The 21,016-nt window shown below is 44.0% G+C and overlaps 1 long non-coding RNA gene across 1 annotated transcript in view; it reads right to left on the reverse strand.

The window, feature by feature from the left end:
* Positions 1 to 21,016, reverse strand: part of LOC144693454 (uncharacterized) — a 73,824-nt gene that overhangs the window by 9,168 nt on the left and 43,640 nt on the right. The window lies entirely within an intron of this gene.

Below are 21,016 nucleotides of genomic sequence, written 5' to 3' on the forward strand. Positions count from 1 at the left end.
TCAGAATAATTCTTCCCTCCTGGTATGATCCAGATTTCTTGTACTTTTAAGGTCATATACGTGTATAAATATATATGTACTTAAATCCTTCTCTTCTTGAGCTTCTCACCTCTAAATGTCTTCAGTCTGCTTGCTGTTGGGTCAATTAAGGTTGAGTGCTCCATCCCACTGATCCAAAGGTACCCCATTTTCAGTAGAACAAGCTGGACAGTTTTGTTTTTCTTTTCCTGCTTCCTGCTGGTAGGTGTCTCATTGAGTGAATCAGGCTGAAAAGGAACAAAATACATCCTTGCTATGGCAGAAAGACTTGAATTGTCAAGGAGGCCTTGGGACATGTGCCCAGAACCAGCTGGACATCAAGCCAGGACGGCAAACAGTCAGCAACTGGGGCTGCACGAGTTGCTGACTGATTTTTAAAGCATACGTTTGAAGGGAGGGATCAGTGTTGCTCATTTTTGTTCCAACTTTTGCTTCAGGGTTCATAAAATCAGGGAATTGGAAAACTTGGAGAGTCAGATCCTATTTCCAATACTGCACGCCAGCAAACCTCTGCAAAAGATCAGGGAACACTCATATAGCCTCTCAGATGACATTGCGAGGGAGTCCAGATACATTTTTTACCCTCTACTGGCTCAGATTGGATGCAGGCTTCCATTGGCAGATCAACACTCCCTCCTATCAAAGATTGATGAACTTTCTTCCCAGCGTTAAAAGGGAGGGATTGAAATCTGAAAGAAAAACAGGAAATGCTGGAAAATCTCAGCAGGCCTGGCAGCATCTGTGGTGAGAGAAACAGAGTTAACTGTTCAAGCTGAGAAGCTCTTTAGCTCTGAAGAAGAGTCATACAGACTTGAAATATTAACTCTGCTTCTCTCCCCACAGATGCTGCCAGGCCTGCTGAGTTTTTCCAACATTTTCTGTTTTTATTTAGGCCAAAGCAGCATACTTTCATGGAAGAGCATTAGTGAACCAATAGGTTTTTAGAAGAAAGCAGTCATTTTTAAGTTATCTCATAAAGAACCAAATTTGGCGAAGTCAGTTTTGTTAATAGCCATGGCGGCATTTGATGTCAAAACCATTGACTTCCTAGTTGATTAGCACAACCACTGCACTCCTGTATTACCCAATGACATAAAGCATCACCTTAATCTTCACTATTTATTTATGCCAAAATGGGAAGTTGTTTCATACAGCTTCATATGAAACAACGATAGATGGGCAGATGCTGCAGTCCTGGATATCGAAATGAGCTCTTAGCCCTTTTCAATTTTGGGAGGTCAGACCATGAGGTGGTAATTTTGACGTTGTGTGATTATATAAAATGGGTGACAGTAAATCAGTAGCTCCTTTTGCATCGCTCTCAGATATTAATTTCCATTTAAGTCAATAAAAATGAAAATCAGGAGAGATGTAAAATGGGCTGCTTATTTGTGTCACCCATCTTACAATATCCCCCAAAATTAACATTACCTCTTGAGTATTGATGGTACTGAAGACTGTTTCATGTCTCTGTGGGTGCTCAGAAAATATGTCACTGCTATAGCAGAATGGATGTTCTCTTTTAAGTTTGAGGTCATTCTCAGCATGATTCTCAGAGCTGAGCTAAAACCGAGCTTTTGGATCCTTAAATTTACATGAATCGACCAAATCGGGAATAGATTTTGGTCTGAAGTTTGTTATTGCTCACTCCTCCACTTGACTCTACAGCTCCCAATGGGATAGAGAGCTCACCATTTGCTAAATCTCCCAGAGGAAACCTGTTGGAACTTTTCATCCATCTAGATATTACCCCCAACAATAGAGATTTATTTTGAAGTGAACTCCCTAATTTAATTCTCTCCCCCATTTCTGTGTCTTCAACGACCACAAAATAGTTTTATTTGGAGATGCCTTTTAATTAAAAACTGCTCCTTTCATATCTCAAAACCCAATTAAAGTCCAGATTGAAGCACATTTTCACTTGCAATACCCCTGCTAGAAGGAAATCCCCTCCATTTTGTACATTGAAATTGAGCCTGTGACTTTAAGCGCTGGTTGGACTTTTATAGCATCATGTATTCTTACAGTACCAATTTGCAACAAAGTTGAAAATTGCTGCACAAACCACATATGGCATGTTCAACTTCACTTAATCAATAGTTCTAGAAGTAACCAATAAGCCACACGAAATCTTTGTCATGATTCCACAGCAACTTGTTAAACTTTGGTCCACAAAACGACAAGAATAATTTGTGGGTGTAATCAGAGGTTAACCGAACTGTGTTGGCTATATAGATAAATGGCTCAAAGCTGCTCTGCATTATGGGGTGCAATCTGAAGGTTTTGGCACACACTGTCCAGTCCATTTGGCTTGCACATATTTCTGCTACTTTCCATGTGGAATGGTGTGGTGGTCAATGCAAGCCAGTTCCATTGGCCTGTAGGAGCGAAGACGAATGTTAGAGACTTGAGATCACTATGATTAACAGCTGCGTTTATAAACACAGCTCCTATGATGCATATCCTAAGAACATACAACACAGGAGGCCATTCAACCCATCATGCCTGTGCCAGTTCTTTGAAAAAGCTATTCCCAAAGCCTGTTCACCATATGCAAGGCACAAGTCAGGAATACAATGAAATACTCTCCACTTGCCTGGATGAGTGCAGCTCCAACAACTCTCAAGAATCTTGAAACCATCCAGGACAAAACACCTCTGACAACTAAACTCCCACGATCACTCCAGCTGTGACCAGCCAACCAGTGTGTCCAGAACTAGTCAAATCTTCAGGAATTGCTGCATGAAATGTAGTCCTATGAGAATCCGATGGCCATTCAATTACAACGCATGAAATGCATCACAAGACAGTGTTTTATGCTGAACAAGTGCAGCACATTTCATGCTCAACAAGGTTTGAATCTCTAACTTTTTAATAGCCAGATTATCATGTGAAAAATGGGATTTCTATGAAATAAGGGAAGAATTCAGACAGGATTTAGTTTGCCGAAATAGAACAGAGAAACTATGATGCCTACAATTTGTGAAATGCTGGAAATGCACAATAGGATCCATCAGCACCCGAATGGGAGAAGACCAGGTAGTGTTGCAGTTGGTACCCTTCACCAGCACAGTTTCAATTCCCAGCCTGGGTATAAGTTCCCAGGTTTGAAGAAAGTAAGATATAGTGCCGATGAAAGTGTAGTGCTGAAGACGCTAATCTGTTTTCTCATTCAGATGCCAACTGTGCACTTTCTATTTCTGTTTTGCCTTATTGCATTCGTATTTCCTGCCTAACTTTAAAATACATGCAGAGTGATTGTAACACCAAGAGTATGTGCATTATGCCATGAGGTGTATGCATTGCTGAAATTAATACCACAGGCCCAGTGCCCAAATAGAAACAATCTATGACAGATCTCCTGCCTGCCGTCATTATTATTGTATGACATACTTTATTCATCCTATAAAAGCCCTGTAATATTCTTTATACTTGCTACTTATGAGCCCTTATTTATCATAAGAGAATGACGATGAGCGAAGATCGGCATGTCTCCAAGTTGATGGTTGGGCATGCCTGAACTCTTTAACATGCCACAGACTGCTGGTTATTTGGATCCAGTTTCTGTCTGATGCAATTTAAACTGACAGCAACAAGAGAGGCAAGTCATCCAAGTTAATTTAAAAGAGAACCCATCGAGGGGAAGCCAGCTTCTTGATGGGAGCTTCCATATTTGATGCCACTGTGAGGCTAGATGTTCGAGCATCATGGGCCAGATTCTCAAAGCGGGGTCAGGAACCCAACACCTGGATAATTCCTGGGTCCCGACCTCGCACTACCACCTTGTTGTTCACACGATGCTATTTTTAAATGCTTATGCCCCAAGTAGGCCGGAGGCAAACTCGCCGTCCGATTAGTGGTGCTAAGAGTCTTCAGCAAGTGGGGGCTGCATGCACAGCCATATGGGCTCTGCTGCTGTCTTGCTGAAGAGAACAGGCATCACCTGAGAGAGCCAACAGTGTTCGTGAAAGTGGCTAGACAGCCAAAATGAAGGTAAAGCGCACGATCCAAAGAAGATCCCCCCCCCATACTTCTCATTGTTTAAAAACAAACTTTAACTTCTCTCCGCATTAAACTCTACAGCTGTGCATTAAATTGTGCCAGACTGTTTGGGTTCACCAAGCTCAGCTTTCAAACTTGCCTTCTCACCCTCACCGGCCAGTTAACAAACACCTCAAGGAGCTTAATGGGCGTTAATTGGGGGCGAACTGGTTCCCCAATCCCCCCTCCCCTCCCTCTGTCCATCTGAAAATTGTAGTGCACCCATTAGGCATCTGGATCCAGAGACGCCCTCTGGGAATGCAGTTTTTAAATTATACCCACACCTGTTCTCAACTCTGCCGGTGACCGAAAATCCAGCCCGATATTCCTGCATCAACTTTGTCATCCGGGCTCTCCCCTCTGAAAGTGATTGATGTACAGAAAGCAGTGAGTTTTCACTTCTCACTGTTGCTCAGATGTCCGGAAAGGATGAAGACAAATAATGCTCCTATTCCAGGGCCAAATGGCCCATTTCTGTGCTGTAAATTCTGTGTCATTCTTCTCATACGTAAGAATGGTTAACTAATTCATGATTAATCTAAAAACAAAATTCACTTAAAATTAACAATTTACTAAATGGAAGATTGGTCCAGTTGTGGACATTATAACTGTAGATTCTTAGAATATTCTATAGTCCAGTCCTCAACTGAACGATTTCTATTTAAGCGCCCTGTTTAGTGGGAAGATCCCACAAATGAAAGGATTGGGGCTAATGCAAATTATACAACGTCAAATGGGCTGAAATTCAACTTTTAGGAGGCAGAACCAGACTCCGTTATACACCCTGCCTCCCAAATTCCTGCCCATCTTTCTCAGTATTCCATGTTTGTATCCCTCCAATCCGAACTCCCGACTTGCCATAGTACTTGCCAATGCCTATTATTAAAGTTACAAATTATATCCTGTGTGATCTTGACAAAGGTGAACTATGCCTCTTTGTCTTTCTTGTGCCTGGTTGACCATGCCATCCTCCTGCCTGTCCATTACCATCCAGCTGGGTGAGACTGCACTCAGCTGGTTCCAGTTTTACCTATCCAGTTATATTCAATGGCTTTTTTTCCTGCTCCTGCTCCTTTAACTCATGTGCCCCCACAAGGATCTATCTTTGGCCCCCTCCTACTTCTCACATATGAACTGTTCCTTGGCGACATCATCTGAAAACATTGTGTCAGTTTTCACATATATGCTGATGACACCCAGCTTTAGCTTGACCCCTCCATTGTTTGAAAATTTTCAGACTGCTTGACTGACGTAGAGAACTGGACAAGCAGAAATTTTCTCCAACTAGATATTGGAAAAGCCGAGGCCTTGCATTTGATCCCGGCCATAACCTAAATTCCCTGGGCACTAGCTGCATCTCTCTCCCTGGCAACTGTGTGAAGCTGAACTAAACTGTAAGCAACATCGGTGTCACATTTGACCCCGAGATGAGCTTCGAACCACGTGTCCAATGACCATAACAAAGACCACCTCTTTCCACCTCCGTAACATTGCCTGACTCCATCCCTACTTCAACTCATCTGCTGCTGAACCTCTCATACATGCTATTGTTACCTCCAATATAAGAGCTCGAAAGTGCTCCTGGCATTGTCTCTTGTCCATACATGTGAAGTCATCCAAAATTATGTTGCCTGTGTCCTAACTCATTCCAAATCCAGTTCACCATCACCCCTGTGCTCACAAACCTATGTTAGCTCCCAGTTAAACAATATCTCAATTTTATAATTCATATCCTTATTTTCAAATTCTTCCATGGCCTCTGAGCTCTCTATCACTGTAACCACCTCCAACCCTAACACCCCATGAAATATGTGTGCTTCTCCCAATCTGGCCTCTTAAGCATTCTCAATTTTAATTAAATGCTGCACCATTGGTGGCTGCGTCTTCAGTTGCCAACGTCCTAAACTCTGGAATTCTCCCCCTTGGCCTCTTTACCTCTGTTGTTCTCTCTTCGGTTTTAAAATGCACCTTAAAACCAACCTCTTTGACCAAGCTTTTTGTCATCTGTCTAAAATATCTCCTTGTGTAGCTTGGTGTTAGATTTTATTTTATAACTCTGTGAAGTGCCTTAATGGGACATTTCACGATGCTAAAGGTGCTATTTAAGTAAAATATGTTGTTGTGATAATTCATCTGCTCCAATGTCACCGCATTTGGCTACCCACATTATACTTCTGCCAATACCTTTGTATAACCATGGTGTCATGAAAACATATAGGAAATAAATATTGACTGCTGTGTTTCAATGTGCCTTCATCCCACACATATCACTGATAAATTACATTTTCAGTTTCTGGCATAGCTTTAATTGTTTGATTTCACTGGGCTTTAATTTTCATGGTTTTAATTTTTTTGGAACATATTTCCAGCTCTCCATTCCTTGACAAATATAGGCATGAAAATTTGTGAGCCTTTGTCATATGTCGTGATTATGTGGCCTATTTTCGAGCGGTCCTGTTATAGTAGGGTCTTCCTTTTCCTGATGCTCAGAGAGCTCATTGAAGCACAGGACAATCATCAACTTTATTGCTATTTTCTTACTGACAGAATGAAAGTAACACTGACAGGATATCCGCTCTTTGCACTAAAGGTGAAGGCTGATTACATCATTTTTTTTTAAATAATACAAAGGAAGCTGTGGTGTCAGCTGTCAGTAAGGCCTGTATGCTTCTCTAGTCAATGATTTCATGCAATTGTTGCTATAAACCTGTCCAATGGTTATGTTTTACAGGTTTAGCTCTCTGCAGCACTCTATTCATTCCTATTCTTTCGTAGGGCCTCAACCTTTCTCAGGCTTTCCTTTCTCGGATCGTCTTTTTTTATTATTCATTCATGGGATGTGGGCTTCACTGGCTGGGCCAGCATTTATTGCCCATCCCTAATTCCTAATTGCCCTTGAGAAGGTGGTGGTGAGCTACCTTCTTGAACCGCTGCAGTCTATATGGTATAGGTACACCCACAGTGCTGTTATGAAGGGAGTTCCAGGATTTTGATCCAGCGACAGTGAAGAAATGGTGATATATTTCCCCAAGTCAGGATGGTGAGTGACTTGGAGGGGAACTTCCAGGCGGTGGTGTTCCCATCTATCTGCTGCCTTGGTCCTTCTAGATGGCAGTGGCCGTGGGTTTGGAAGGTGCTGTTGAAGGAGCCTAGGGTGTTTCAGTGATGGCAATGCCATTGAACACCAAAGGGCGATGGTTGGATTCTCTCTTGTTGGAGATGGTCATTGCCTGACACTTGTGTGGCATGAATGTTACTTGCTGCTTGTCAGCCCATGCCTGGATATTGTCCAGGTCTTGTTGCATTTGGACATGGACTGCTTCAGTGTCTGAGGAGTCACGAATGGTGCTGAACGTCGTGCAATCATCAGTGAACATCCCCACTTCTGACCTTATGATGGAAATCTTCAGTCTTTCATAACTTAGCTGGGTGCCACCTGATTTACCTCATTTTCTCTCTTACTCTTTTCGATGTCATTGCCCAATGGTTCTTGACATCCTTGAAAGGATTGATATGGGCCTAATGGTGGATCTCAGGAATGATGATTGTAACTTTTCACTTCACAGTGCAAGAATAAACTTTTCTACTCCTGTACCCACAATACAAATGAACCTCCAAGGCCCAAAACAATTAAATCCATGAAAACCCGCATTAAAGCAATGATAAGAATGACATAAGTACAGGCCTTTGCTTGATATACCATATAAGAACGCAGAAACAGGAGGACTTCATTCAGCCCCTTGAGCCTATTCCACGACTCATGGCTGATCTGTATCTTTCCTCCATCCCATCTTGGTTCTGTAACACTTAGGGTAGGATTTTTACCTCGTTAGGCGGGCGCAGCAGGCTGGCCCAGGAGTGGCCGCACAACCAACTGCCGCCTGCAATCGGGCCCCGACCACACTTTCACGCTAGCTGGCCAATTAACGGCCAGCCAGCGTGAATCGCACATTGAAATGCGCAGCGTTGTCTGGGTGGGTTGGGGGGGCAGGGGAGGAGGAGGTCGAGTGCAGAGGTCAGCACATGCGTGCAGGTGCGCTCAGTGAAAGCTCCCTGAAGGCACAGAGCTGTCTCAGGGGGCTGCAGACTTTTAACTTTAAAAATAAAGAATTGAAAAATAAGGAAAACGTGTCCCCTCTGTCACATGAGCAGGGACATCGCTGTCACATGAGCAGGGACATTTTAGAAATGAGTTTTAAAAGTTTTGTAAAAAAAACCACTGATTGAAAGCTCGTCCCGCCCGTGGACAAGGTTTTGCAAAAAATGCAAAGGCTGCTTGGCCTATTCGCTGCCCACCAACCGTAAAGTTGGATGGGCAGGGAAAAATTCAATGTAATTAATTAATTAATGGGCTTAACAACCCTCCTAATTTTCGGCAGGCGCGCTGCTGACTCCCATGTGCGCCCGCCGACCGAAATATCGCCATGGCGTGCGATGACTTCGGGGCGCTCGCCTGACGTCGTAATGTACTATTTTTCTCCCGTTCGGGTTGGGTGCGCAGCCACCCGGTGAGGGAAAAATTCCGCCCTTAATATCCTTTCCCTCATGTGTAAGACTGAGTTCAGTTAGCTCACAGCTGGCTCACGGTGTGCCAAGCATCTGGGGTGCGGGGGGTGGGGGTTGATCCAAAATCCATAGCATCTGTTTGGGGTGGCACCTTTCACTTGGTGTGCCTGACCACATATTGCCTACTGGTTGACATGGGCTGTGTACTTGCTGCGAACATATGCATGTACGATAGCTTTTGTAACTTGTGTTATCCTTACAAATCTGTATAAACCTGTAAAGGTATAGTCAGGGGTGAAGGAGTATTGTAATATAGTTCGTCTTTTCTTGTTTAATAAATGGTTTATATTTTTGTTAAAAGTTCATCATCTGACTCCTGTGACTCTGTTCAGTAGCCGCCCTCCACTTTTCCAAACAAAAAATAAAAGTTAGGATCTATCAAGTCGGGTTCCACCCTGGGATCAGGCTTGTCCAGTGGTAACAACAGTTGGGATCATAACAGTGTATATCTTGTTTGTGATATTGAATTCATTTATTTCTATCATGTTAGGATCTCTTCCAGCATCACGTTGTATGAGCTTGAAGCAAAAAGAAAGTTTGTCACCTCAGGGAGACAGATATCTCCCCAGATGCTGAATCCAAAACCTCTTTTCCCTAATGCCAGGGAAGACAAGTTTAAAAATCCCCTCTCCCCTAAAGACAGCACTGAAGAATTGCCTTTTAACTGAGTGTTCCTGTATGCTGATGGCAACATACCTGTCACCACTAGCTGGGTAAGGCCTGAGTTTGGGGATCAGCAGTGCAAACGCCCAAGCGAAGCAGCTTGTAGGTTAAGACTGACATGCAGCAAAATAAAATACAAACACCTGTGCCAAAGCATTAGGTGAACACATTGGACAATATAAAAGGCTAGTGGAATGTGTATATTAACTCACAGAGGGCAGGTTCTAATGGATCCATCCCTGCTGCGTGAAACCTTCAGCCAAAAAGGGGAAACAGGCAGAAATATGGATAAAAGTATCCTTAATCCCAAAATAATAATTTTCTGCTCAGCAGTAAGTGGGCAGTTACATTAGTGTTTTTTTGAGAATGCCCCTCTTTGAATGTGAAATAAATAGTCTTGCTAGTGATAGCAGCAGCTACTCTGTCGCAATCTCACAATTTCCCTTTTGAGCTGCAAGACACGAGCTATTCAAATCACAGATGATGCTAGGTTTACAGATATATTGTAATCCATAGCTGGAAATGAGGTAATAATCCATGCAGGGTGCATTATATTTGCAGAGTGAGTCGCAGGGCTGCAGCACAGAATAGGGACCCCATGGCTTCAAAAGACTAGGAAACCATGAGCATTTTTACCACCTGAGCAAGAGGTTTTGCTGCTGAGACACCAGCTATTCTGTCATGGCGAGCACATAACTGCACCATTTTATAGTTTACAGGTGTTGACATTAGATGCACAAGACATATGGTGCTCGATAGGAATGAGTCGTCAGAAAGGTGTTGTATAGCATGAGCTTCGGGAGCTAGGTGGTCAAACGTCCAGTACTTTGGAGAAGTCTGTGTAACGTTATCCTTTACACATTCAAAGCCCAAGCACTTGCATCACAGCAGCATAGTATTCAATTCAAATTCACTGCGACAGGAATATCTCCTATTCACAATGAGCAATGATCTAAATCTAAATGTATTCAAATCTCAGAGGTTTTGATTCAATTGCAAGCTGGGTTCAAATTTATCTTCTTGAATTCAGTGTACTGCTACAATCCCAAGGGCTGGAAAGGGTGGGGGAAGGTAAAAATGTTTACAGGTCGAAACAACAGACTGCAACTGTGTGCGTGATAACTGCACAAATGAATGAACATTTAAGAAATGTTTCAGCTCCTAGAAGGATGCACAGATATGTTGGAACCCCAGGGACTATTATATATTCAGCTGTATCTTCGTGGGATAGGAGCGAACTTGTCAGAAGTACTGCATTGAGAGGCAGCACTTGCAAATCAACTGACTTTGGACTGATTTGGTTTGCCAAAGCCTCAACCTTATGCAGTTGAGCTGACACAGGGAAAAAAATGTTCCTCCACATAACAAAACTAAAGCCAAAGCATCCAAACACGGGCCGAAGATCATAGGAACAGGAGTAGGCCATTCAGCCCCTAACCTGATGTACATTCAGTTAAATCATGGCTGTTCAACTTCATTTATCACAACCCCCCCCCCCACCCCACCCAAGCCCCTCTGCCATAGCTCCATCTCTTCATACCTTACCCCACAAAAATATATTGATCTCAGTCTTGAAAGCTCCAATTGTCCAGCATCCATAGTGGGAGGGAGTTGCCGATTTCTGCTAACCTTTGTATGAAAAACATTTTTCTCAGGCTTAGGTATCTCTCTTTGCTGTTGTTTGTCATATGTACATACGAATTAGGGGCAGGAATAGGGCATTTGGCCCCTCGAGCCTGCTCTGCCGTTCAATAAGTTCATGGTTGATCTGAATGTAACCTCAACCCAACATTCCTGCCTGCCCCCAATAACCTTTCACACCTTTGTTAATCAAGAATCTATCTCGCTCTGCCTTTAAAATATTCAAAGACTCTGCTTCCACTGCCTTTTGAGGAAGAGAGTTCCAAAGATTCACAGACCCCTGAAAGAAAAGAATTCTCCTCATCTCTGTCTTAAATGAGTGACCCCTTATCTTTAAGCAGTGATCCCTAGTTCTAAGTTCTCCCAAAAGAGGAAACCTCCCTTCCACATCCACCCTGTCAATACCCCTCAGGATCTTAAAGGTTTCAATTAAGTCACCTCTTACTCTTCAAAATTTCAGTGTATACAAGCCTGACCTGTCAGCCTTTCCTCATAGGACAACCCACCCATTCCTGGTATTAGTCTAGTAAGCCTTCTCTGAACTGCTTCTAACACATTTACATCTTTCTTTAAATAAGGAGACTAGCACTATACACAATACTCCAGATATGGTCTCACCAGTACCCAGTACAACTGAAGCATAACCTCCCTACTTTTGTAATCAATTCCCCTTAGAGTAACTGATAACATTCTATTAGCTTTCCTAATTACTTGCTGTACCTGCACACTAACCTTTTGTGATTCATGCACTAGGAAACCCAGATCCCTCTGAATCTCAGAGCTCTGCAATCTCTCACCATTTTGATAATAATTTTTATTCTTCCTGCCAAAATGAATGATTTCACATTTGCCCACATTATACTCCATTTGCCAGATCTTTGCCCACTCACTTAAAACATCTATGTCAATTTGAAGTGTCCTTACATCCTCTTCACAATTTACTTTCCTACCTATCTTTGTGTCGTCAGTAAAATTATCAACCATTCCTTCAGTCCCTTCATCCAAGTCATTTATATAAATTGTAAAAGGTTGAGATCCTAGTGCTGATCCCTGTGGCACAACACTCATCACATCCAGAAAAAGACCCATTCATGCCAACTGTCTGCTTACTGTTAGCTAGCAAATCTTCTATCCACACCAATATGTTACCCCCTACTCCATGAGCTTTTATTTTCTGCAATAACCTTTGATGTGGCACTTTATCGAATGCTTTCTGGAAATCCAAGTACAGTACATCCATTGGTTCCCCTTTATCTACAACACATGTGGCTCCTTCAAAGAACTCCAATAAATTGGTTAAACATGATTTCCCTTTTCCAAAACCATGTTGACTCTGCCTGATTGCCTTTAATTTTCTAAGTGCCCTGCTATAACATCCTTAATAATGGCTTCTAACGTTTTCCCTATGAGGGATGTTAGGCTAACTGGCCTGTAGTTTCCTGCTTTCTGTCTCCCTCCCTTTTTGAATAAAGGAGTTATATTTGCTATTTTCCAATCTAATGGAACCTTCCCCAAATCCAGGGAATTTTGGAAAAGTAAACCAGTGCATCAACTATCTCACTAGTCACTTCTTTCAAGACCTTAGGGTGAAGTCCATCCGGACCTGGAGATTTGTCAGCCTACAGCCCCAACAATTTGCTCAATACCACTTCCCTGATAATTGTAATTTTCCTGAGTTCCTCCCTCCCTTCCATTTCCTGATTTACAGCTATTTCCAAGAAGTTGCTTTTGTCATCTATAGTGAAGACTGAAGCAAAATATCTGTTTAATGCATGCGCCATCTCCCTATTTTCCATTATCAATTCTCCAGACGCACTCTTTCTAAGATTAATGCTCATTTTGTTAACTCTTTTCTTATTTAAATATCTGTAGAAACTCTTACTATCCATCTTTATATTACTAGCTAGCTTTCTCTCATACTCTAATTTTTCACTCCTTATTAATCTTTTTGTCATTCTTTGCTGTTCTTTACATTCTTTCCAATCTTCTGACCTGCCACCAGTCTGCATAATTATATGGTTTTTCTTTAAGTTTGATACTGTCTTTAACTTTTTTAGTTAACTATGGATGATGGACTCTCCCCTTGGAATCTTCCTTTCTTATTGCAATGTATATATTCTGTGTATTGTGAAATATTCCTTTAAATGTCTGCCACTGAACTTCTATTGACATATCCTTAACCTCATTTGCCAGTTCGCTTTAGCTAGCTCTGCTTTCATGCACTATTTGAAAAGGTGGTGGAAACTGATTCCAGGAATAATTTTATAAGGCAATTGTACAGGTGCTTGAGGATGAGAAACTTACAGGGTTACTAACAAAGAGTGGGGATATGGTACTATATGATTGCTCATTCAAAGGGCCAGCACAGGTGCAGTGGGCTGAATGGCTTCCTTCTGTGGTGTAAGTCTCTACCATTCTATGATTCTATAACTGTGTAGCCCTAGCACTTAGTTCCTCTGTTAATTTATTGCATAGCTTGGGCAGCGAGTTGTGATGCAATACACAGGCCTATACTGATTAGATGAAGGATTACCTGTTGGCCCCCTTGTCTTCTTAAATAATCTCTATGGTAACCACTAGTTGCTTTTATTTCAAATAACCTTACTTAGCATCAGAAATGCCATCATTGTTTTCAGCACTTGCGCTTTTTCAAAAACGTACTGAGGGAAATGACGAGGGTCATGTTTTACAATTATTACATTGAGAAACAGGGCAATCTGATCCGAGTAAAATTATAAACTACAAATGCACAAGTTTCCAAGCCACTGCAAAATCATAATGGTGTCACACATTGTGGTCTCATTCATAGAATCATAGAATTATCAAATGATACAGCATTGTTCCTCATCACTGGTACCATTCTAGTACAGCTCTTCTATACCCTCTCTGAAACCTTGATATTCTCCCTAAAGGGTAGTGTCCAAATTTGAACGCAACACTCCAACTGAAGATTTAACCTATGTCTTATTAGGAAATAGCAAAACTTCCTTGAGCTCTATTTCTCTGTTACTAAAGCCAAGAAACCTGTATGCTTTCTCAACTTTTCCTGCCACCTTCAAAGACTTGTTCGCATACACCCACAGGTCTCTCTGTTTCTACACCCACTGTAAAACTGCACCATTTAATGGGGCGTCCTTACTAAAATGCATCATTTCACATTTCTCTGCATTAAATCTCTTCTGCCCTGTGTCCGCCCAGTTCAACAATCTGTCTTTTTCCTCTGGGGGCTGAATTTTCCAATGGCCGTGGGGGTGGGACCGAGGTTGGATGGGCCTGTAATTTCCTGCCACCAGCCACTCCTTGCAAGCAGCAGGTAGCTAATTAGACATCCTTAAAGGTTTGTTAGGGCCACTCAGCCAGTGCCAATGGCAATTTTCTGGTCAACCTATGAGAACCTGCTGAAGCTGAAACCCGACTGAGGGATGGAGGCAGACTCCCAGCAGCAGACCCAGGTGCAAGTCAGTGGGGCTGTGGGGTTCCAGTGCTCCATCATTAAAGTAAAGCCTCCGCCTCCCACCATCTCTGCTCCCTCCCCACCCCACCCCCCCGCCTATAACCAGAGGGCCACAGCTACAAGCCACCCTGTTCTCCCTCCATGATGATGGCCTAGCAGCTTTGGCCACTTTGAAGCTTCTAAAAAGTCTTCAGAGGACAAATCTCTCTTTCTTTAAATTCTCCCTTGCTGCATTCTTTACATCCAACTCTTCAATTTTTTGCGCACATCATCAGAATTAGGAACAGCGTTAGAATGAGTTGATGTGAGATATGCTGTAAAAGGTTGCTTTGTATTCGCCGTATTCAGATACTTAATGAAATGAAAAGCATGATATTAATCAGACTAGATTCTAGTACTGTGCCTGCTGAATAAGTGCGGGACACTTCACCAAGAGTGGCCTAACATCCATAAGCTCATAATGTTACAATTCAATGCGATTTATGTGGCATTATGTGTTTCTCTGTAAAATGAAAGAAAAAGCTTTCATGAAGGTGATGCCCCTTTGAATCGAGGCGCACATAAACTTCTGCTGATTCTAAGCCCTCGGCTCATTGTGGGTTGAGCTTTCCCACAGGCATCGGGAACCCAATGTTGGGTTTCTATCCTGCTGGTACCTGGTTCCCCTCTGGCGCCACCCCCCGCCCCCCCCACACCATTTTACAGGAGGCGACCAATTAACAAGCCATCCAATTAGGGACGGAGGGCAGGTTCTGGAAATAAGAGTGCAGGATGTCAAGGTCCACTCCGATGGAGGCTTCATGGCAGCCCTCACTGTGAGGCCAGTAGGATCACTGCTGAGTACCAGACTGGGGTTGGCAAGGAGGCACTGCAGCCACCATTAAAGTTCGTTCACTGCATATAGCCATTGGAGACATCTATCCCCACAATTTTATCACTCAATGACAAGGCTGCGATAGGGGTAGACAGCAGCCTTGCCATTTGCTGCTGAGGAGCTCTTGATCAACAACCTTAGAAGTTAGGAGGACTCCGACCTCCCATTGTAAAGCTGCCTCCTCTCTACTGTCAGGGAGCGAATGCACAGGGGTCCCCACGCACCACTCGCAAAGCTTCAACTCTGTCAAAAGACTAGGCTCAATTGTCCTTTTAAGTTTTGGTCTCCCTACCTAAGAAGGGATATACTTGCCATAGAGGGAGGTGCAGCAAAGGTTCACTAGGCTGATACCAGGGATGGCAGGACTGTCGTATGAGGAGACATTGGTTCGACTGGGCCTGTATTCACTAGAGCTTGGAAGAATGAGAGGGAATCTGATTGAAGCGTATAAAATTCTAACAGGGCTAGACAGACTAGATGCAGGAAGGATGTTTCCCCTGGTTGGGGAGTCTAGAACCAGGGGCCACAGTCTCAGGGTATGGGGCAGGCCATTTAGGACTGAGATGAGGAAAGATTTCTTCACTCAAAGAGTGGTCAACCTGTGGAAATCTCTACCACAGAAAGCTGTGGAGACCTGGTCACTCAGTATATTCAAGAAAGAAATTGATAAATTTTTGGATATTAGGGGCATCAACGGATATGGAGAGAAAGCCAGAATATGTCGTTGAGCTAGAGGGTCAGCCATGATCTTATTGAATGGCGGTGCAGGCTCAAAGGGCCAAATGGCCTACTCTTGCTCCTAGTTTTTAGATTTCTATGTTTCTATGTAAGCGCCTTGATTGGCTACTCGGCACTGTCACTAGGACCCCATCTCTAGGAAAAGTGCTCGGAGGCAGGAAGACACCTTGACGTGTGATGTTCCAAATTTTTACATACACGTCACCCCTTCCAACACCCCCTCCCCACAACCCCTCGCCCCCACCCTCCACCCCGCCGCACCCCACCTCCAAAGTTGCCTCTCCTGGAAAAATGGGCTGAGAAAGTCACTGTAAGACAAGTATTTGTAGTTCAGCATAGCTGTGGGGAAGTCTGCAGATTGGACACAAGAACTAAGGAAAATACCTCTGAAAACAAAGGCAGAAGCTTACAGAAGTAATGTATTGTCTCCTCATATGTGCGTTTGTTGGTGGGGCTGGGGTGGTGATGGTGGGGTGGGGGGGGGGTAAGGGGGGAGGGACAACTTACAATGGTGTGGAAACAAGCCCTGAAAAAGGTGATAATCAGCTGGCAGCAGAGTGTCATTGGAAGGCCAGAAGATAAAGCTGAATTCTTCACCTATAGTGCTAAGTATTTCAGTGAGATCGCAGGCCTATTGCTCGAGATGTTAAGCAGTGAAGCCTCATGTTTTGTGAGTGAATTTAGTTGCAGGGTTGCTAGATTTGATAATTCAGTTAATGATGAAAGTATGTAACCTATCCATACAGATCAGGGAGACTGTCCTTCAACCCCTAGTCTTTACTGAGGTAGTAAAACTCAGCCTAGTGATGTTAGGGCACCATGATTGGTCTCAGCAGCTCTGGTTACAGAATCAGCCACAGTGTCTGCTCCTGATCATTATCCAGTGTCAGCGGCTGGAAGGTATGGGGAACTTATTATAGGCCAAACCAGGCCCTGCTTTGATGCCTTCCCTCCATCCGATCCCACATTGTCAAATACCCTGTAGACACACAGGGGCAAATTTTACCTGAACAGTCAGGTGGGAAACCCACGGGATCATGTGGAACACTGGTCAGTGCAGCATTGCTTTCTATTCACTTCCATGGAGATTAAAACCAGGCAGTGCTGTAAAACCAGTGTTGCACCCAATCCCATGGGTTTGCCGATCGGCAGGTTAGGTTAAAATTGCAAAGATTACACACAAAGAACACTTGGGGAAGGCATTCAACAACACCCTAAAATTATCAGTGTCTTGGTAGAATTAGAGTCGAATATAATGCTGAACTTCAACCTTTCGTTTACTGTAAAAAGTGCAAACTTGTGACACAAAGTTTCTTATCACCACAATAAACAGGTTGCATGTTTTGAACTGAAAAAAAAATTGCAAAGTATTTTCAGGAAACTTGTTCTTTGGCTGAGAATTTAAGTCCTCTGTAAGGAGCTGTGTTAGTTTGTAAATCACACAGCAAGGTTGCAGTGAAACACAGCAACAAAATCAGTGATATCATGAGATCATGTCAGTTGTTCATTTTTATGAAAATTGCACATCAAGACCAACGCTAGAAGAACTAAGCCTAAGGGCCGGGCCGGGCTGGGCCGGAGGGGGTGGGGGTCATGGGTGGCAGGGTCATTCTATCTTTAGTCAAGGGAGTGAAATGGGCAATATCGGACTGGATGTCTGGGAGACGCCACACCCAGTTTTGAATTGAGCACGAAGAAAAATTGGACCAGTTGTGCACTAGACTTTTTATGCCATCACCAAAGGTTATGCCATCCTAAAGGATGCCTTAGAAACAGGTATAACAACTGCTAAAACCTTTCCTCAACAGGCAACAGGGTAAACCAGACTGTTTGACTTCCCAATCAGGCAGCAATGCCCCTGTAAGTGACTGTGCTTTGATTGATCCTGTACCACAATGGCTATCTCATTGGGATAAAGAAGCGGGGTTTTGATTTTTAACAATGGTGCATGTCTACAAGAGGCACACTGGTTGGACTAGCTGCACTGTGAAGTACACACTGACGATTTCTTTCCACAGTGTGTGAGTGGCAGGCCGAACTCCCTTGTTCCGCACACAGCTGAGCTAGCACTTGTCTAAACTCCCGTTTTAAAGGTTGAAAGGGGTGGGCAGAGAGTCCCATGCAACCCACTATCAATGCGATCTGGCCTTAAATGATTTATTAGTCATTTTGACCTGGGAAGGGAAACTGATACCTGATCAGTCTGCTCCTCCAGCACTCTGCAACTGAAAGGTTTCAGCTGAATCACAGGATACATTGCTAGTAAAAGATGCTTTAATCTCAAAAGAAGACAAAGAAAAAAAAAAATGACCCTAAATCAGGTCAGTGGATTTTAGCTGTAAGGATCGTAAGGTGACGCACATGATGGCAATGAGCAAATCTTACGCATATGTTTACCTCCGCATTTAAAATGAAAGAGCAATTCTTTTTTTAAAAAGCTGTCGCCATCTAATGATCATTTAGTACAGGGATTTTTCTTTAGCTTGAAATCCAAAAAATGAACGGACGTATAAGTAGCAGTAAGTTTAACTTAACCCATCCATTGAATCCACCAAAGAAAGCAAAACCGGAGAATGATTAGAGAACGGCTGGCTGACTCGATCCTTTCTGTTTGCTGCCAGGTATATTGGAGAGAATAAAGAAAGAACGTGAATTTATATAACACAATTCATAACTGCAGGACGTCCCAAAGTGCTTTACATCCCACTTTTAGTGATGTCTGTCCGCTGTTTAATGTAGGAGGCAAGGCAACCAATTTGCCCACAGCAAGATCCCACAAACAGCAATATGATAAGATCATCTGTTTTCTCAGTGACCTTGGGTTAAGGGATAAATATTGGTCAGGAGACCAGGGAGGGCTCTAAAATTAGTCCCACTATTACCAACCAATATAGTTTAAAAGTATTTATAGCACAGGAACAGGTGATTTAGCCCAATGGGTCCTGGCTGATGTTTATGCTTCATACAAGCCTCCTCCCATACCCTTCAACTAAAGCTAAATGTTTCACAATAATTATCTGTAGATAAACCCAATGACACTTCCAATTTTATGGTTCCTTTAACACAGAGAAACATCCCAAAGCATTTCACAGAGGCAAAAGCAGAAAACACTAGGCAAAGTATCACATGTTGGGAGGGCGGGCCTAAAGCCTGGCCAAATGATTGGGTTTTTAAAAGGGCTTTAAAGGAGGTGAGGGAGGAGGACCGATTTTTGAAGGCATAGCCAGAGATGGTGGGACAAAGTGGGTAGGGATCCTCAAGAAACCAGAAGCAGATGAATAGAAAGTTTAGGAGTGAGGGAAAGTGGGGTGTGGGGTTTGAGGAAATTGCAGAGATAGGTGGCGACGAGGCCATGAAGGGATTTGAACATAGGAAAGCACATCTCAAATTTGTGGCATTGTGAGGCGCAGAAATAAATGAAAGACATGCTAGTGGGAGAATGAGACTTCCAACAGGCCAGGATATGGACAGCAAGGCAATGGAGTAGCTGAAAATGGGAGGGGCAGTGATGGATGATTCCACAACCTGCATTCCAACCAACATATCAACAATGTTTCTAGGTGAGTTTTGCACTTGTTTGGCAGAATCTTGTGCCCTCCTCTGTGGTGAGTTTGGTGGCGGGAGGCATTTAATCAGGTGGGTGTGTGGTGCATGGCGACCTCGCCACCTTCTCATCTCCATCCCCATTGGGTCCTTGATGGGGAGGCCCATGGATGGCCTTCTTGCACAGCCACCAAGTGAGGCTTCAACCCTCTGCCACTGGTAGGTGGGGGGCGGGGCTCGCCAGGTGGAGTATGACAAGCTCATGCGTGTTTGCTTTTGGTCTTCCGAGAGGGCAGGGCGGGGGTCTCTTGTCCAAAGGCTAATCGAGGGACCTGACATCGGGACGGGGCATCCACTGAGAGCCATCCCTCTGCCCTTGCTGTTGACCGACCTCCCCACTCCCTTGCCACCTCCTCCCTGCCCTTGCTTCTTTTTTCCTGGCCCCCTCAGCGATCCACGAGGCAGGAACTTCCCCCCGTCGGGGGCAAAGTTGAAGGGCATACGCGCACAGGTTCGCGCTTCCGATCGAAGCCCCCAATTGGGGGCGCGGCACCATTTTATGTGGGTGGGCCAATTAATGCCCACCCAGAGTGACGTCCGCACGGAAGTGCTATGTGCTCCCTGTGCGGGCAGGGGTGGGGGGGAATCCCAAAATGGAGAGTGTGCTCTTTCGCTCATGCACACAAAAGAGCGCACTCATCTCCCTGAAGCTAAGTGCAGCCTCAAGGAGATCAGCTCTAAATGTAAAAAAGCTTAAAATAGAAAAATAAAATTTCCCTAACATGTCCCTTCATGTGACACTGTCACATGAGTTGGGACATGTCCATAATTTTTATAAAAACTTTATTAAAATTTTTAAAACCTACATGAAATCTCATCCCGCCCGTGGATGAGGTTTCATGCTTTTTCTAATTCCCGCCGGAGCTCCTGGCCTGCCCGCCAACCTTAAGGTTGGACGGGCAGGTCCATTAATTAGTTTAGTTACTCTGTCAATGGTCTCAGTTGGCCATTGACAGGTCGGCGGGTGCACAGCTGATTTTGCTGCGCCCCCAATTACTGGAAAATTGAAATGGGCGTGGTGACGTCGGGTGTTCCGCCCAACATCACCCGCATCATTTTATGTGTCGGCGAGCAAGCCCCACCCCCTGCTTGCCGACGGGAAAATCCAGCCCACGGTCTTGGGTGGCTGTCGTACTGGCAGCAGCCACCACCTCCCCGATGGCGCTGTTGAGTACAGAAGAGCTGCTGACCTCCTGATTGGCTTGCACCTCTCAGTGGGCGGGACTTCTACCCCCAGGGTCCTTGATCCTGGGGGAAGGCCTCCACTGGCCTGTCAAGTGCCTGTGAGGCACAAGATGCGGTGGGCCTTTCTGTAAAGAGGCAACACTTGGGGGGGGGGGGTTCTTATCGATTCTCCAGCCAGGGGCCAAGAGCCCCAGAGCCTCCACAATATTCCA

This window comes from Cetorhinus maximus, chromosome 18 (genome assembly GCF_964194155.1).
Source record: "Cetorhinus maximus chromosome 18, sCetMax3.hap1.1, whole genome shotgun sequence".
In the NCBI taxonomy this organism is placed as follows: domain Eukaryota; kingdom Metazoa; phylum Chordata; class Chondrichthyes; order Lamniformes; family Cetorhinidae; genus Cetorhinus; species Cetorhinus maximus.